The sequence below is a fragment of the Halyomorpha halys genome, unplaced genomic scaffold (assembly GCF_000696795.3).
Source record: "Halyomorpha halys isolate HHAL.00 unplaced genomic scaffold, Hhal_1.1 Scaffold127.1, whole genome shotgun sequence".
NCBI classification, from domain to species: Eukaryota; Metazoa; Arthropoda; class Insecta; order Hemiptera; family Pentatomidae; genus Halyomorpha; species Halyomorpha halys.
This window is the reverse complement of record NW_027107825.1, coordinates 392144-394867: the sequence shown is the minus strand read 5'-3', so window position 1 is coordinate 394867 and position 2724 is coordinate 392144. Positions and strand designations below refer to the sequence as shown.

At 30.9% G+C, this 2724-nt stretch overlaps 1 protein-coding gene across 1 annotated transcript in view; it reads left to right on the top strand.

The window, feature by feature from the left end:
* LOC106678180 (RNA exonuclease 1 homolog) overlaps positions 1–1951 on the top strand; it is an 11144-nt gene extending 9193 nt beyond the window's left edge. Inside the window, exon 4 of the mRNA XM_067046189.1 lies at positions 1815–1951. The gene's annotated coding sequence lies outside the window, so the exon portion shown is untranslated. The remainder of the gene's footprint in view (positions 1–1814) is intronic.
* Positions 1952–2724: the final 773 nt, after the last annotated feature.

The following is a 2724-nucleotide window of genomic DNA, read 5'->3' as shown; positions in this document are numbered from 1 at the left end:
AAAAAACGACAGGACTTTTTGAATGACCTGGTAAATGAAATAATCTTTTTTAATAGATCTAAACAGCAATTGAGACTTTAGAATATTGTTGGAATAAAATAATAATATTTTTTGTTTATTTGTTGACTGCACCTTTGGACCATCCTCTCCACACGAAATATAATCTGAAATTCAGGTCGAAACATTGGCCCAAATAAATAATTTTTTGTTTTTGGTCAACCATCAACACCTCATTATGAAATATATTTTGAATATATATGAAATAACTTTATTAAATTGCATGGGGAGGGAGGAGGAATATAGGCATTGCATTCATTATAATCTCTGATTTAAATTTGCTCTACTCTATCCATTTTACCTCTCTTTCACCTGATTATGTAATGTCATTACTGAAAATAAACGTAAAATTTGAGAAATCACAAATTGAGATCAGAGAAAGTTATCATGCCACTGAGACACTTTTCCTCCTATTCCATTTTTTACTTAAATTTTATTTTAATAGATGTGGACTAGCATCTACCTGACTAGACTAATGCTGTCAGTTATTTCTCAGCATCTATTTTCCTTTGTTCTCTTAGTTTTTCAACTATGGCTGAGTACAACTATTACTTAAGTAATTATTTGGTAGTAACATAGAATTGTAAATAGTAATTTCATTCTTTACCTAAATTATGAGGGCTGTCCAGAAAGTAACAGACGTTTTGGTCTATCGTGGTGATGGGTAGGTGTAGAGCCGCCATCTTGGTGTCTGAACGTTCCTGCATTCAGTATGCATCCAGCTGTTGTAGCGTGAGGACTGTGGGTTCCTCACTTTGCTCTCTGTGAGTCGTCAAAATGTGCCCTGCAATAGAAAATCCCGCCACTTGTTAAGTGCTCTGTGGTTCGGTTTTTGTTGACTTGAAACAACAGGACAATTGAAATTAATTGTCAGCTTTGTGATGTTGACGGGCAGGGGATTATGAGTGAAAGCTGAGTGAGGCAATGGTGTATTGATTTTTAAAATAGCCTTACCAGTGTCCATGTGATAGGCCTAGCCTTGTGACTGATGACCTGGCAATGCAAATCTCACAGTATTGTTTTTTCCCAACAATGCATGTTCACACATGGCCAATCGTACTCGGGCATTCTTGGATGGGAGGTGTTTGACCATCCACCATACAGCCCGGATTTGGAGCCGAGTGATTACCACCTCTTCCCAGCGATGAAAAAATGGCTCGGTAAACTAAATCATGAACATTGTAATTAATATAATACTTTCACAGATATATTTTTTAGCAATGAAATATTCTACTTAATTATTTAAAATATTTTTCTTGACAGTACTCCTAATTTTTTTTAGTGTGTAGTCCATTTCTGGCATATGGGGTAGGTAGTTTTTATAATTTTTTTTTCCATCTACCTTAACATTTCTGGCTTAAGGAATGGTTATTGTACAGTTTATCAAGCAATTTAATCAGAATAGGAAGGTCAAATTTTCATTCTACGGTGCAACCACAAAATATAGGTTAAGTGGCTCATGCTGGAATTGAACTGGTGCCTCTGCAAACTCGAGGTTACGGAGGCGATGGCATAACACTCATGGCTACTATACCCTCTAGTACTCTTCACTTGTATATTGTTGTTCATTTTAGGTTTTTAGGTAGTCAATAAATGAATATTTATATTATACATTAATTTATTTCTCCATGTTGGAACAATCAAACTTTTTTTCTAGTTTATCAGGGGTTTAATGGGTTTGTCTTGTTCTATGTATGGGTTTGTCTTGTTCTATGTGTGCTTTAATTTTTAATTTACATTTTTTTTTTAATATATAGGCTGCTAGGGAAGATTTTGCAATGTCTGAGAAGTTTTAATACATCTAAGTTTCTTCATAACGATTTGATAAAATAAGATAATATAGAACTACTTTTCAGCAACTCAAGATTGCATTATTATTTAATCTACATACAAATGGTAAGGATTTAACTGACTTTATTTTTTTATCATAATTAATTTTATGACTAATTTTCTCATAGTGTTATGTTTTAATATGTTCGGTAATAATTTCCAGGAATTTTTGATAAGGTCAAATAATTTTGTTTCGAAATCATTATAATTATTTATTAGGTACTTAGTAATAACTATCTGTGCTGTACTGTTATGTCAACATTGAATTGGGATCATATGTGTCTTTTTTTCATTCACATAATTAGTTCATAACTAAGTATATGTGATTAAATGAATAATTTATGCGGAAATCAATTAGATCAATTACTAAAAAAAAACTTGACAAAAATCATTTTTAGTTTGTTTGTTTTATAGAGATAATCTAAAGTTCAATACTTATTTACTTTATTATTTAATATAAATACTTCTTACTTACTTTTTATAAAGTATGGCATAAAAATATTCATACTTAAAACTTTCAGCTTCACAGGCTCTTTTAGATAAGACGAAGGTCTTGTACTTAAGACTAGCTTTTCATTATATGATTATTGCTCCATTCTGGTAGTTTGTAGCCGGTGCTATATAGCCTTAAGCCTTCCTCAATAAAAGTCCTATTTAATACTAAAAGAATTTTTGAAATAGGACTGGTATTTTCTGAAATTATTATATTAACAAACTCTTATTCACTATATATATACTCTTAACAAAGTTTTATTTAATAGTTTATTATATTATTTTTATTTTGTTTTATATTTTTTGATAAGTTTTATTATTGAATTCAACATTTTATTATTGTAA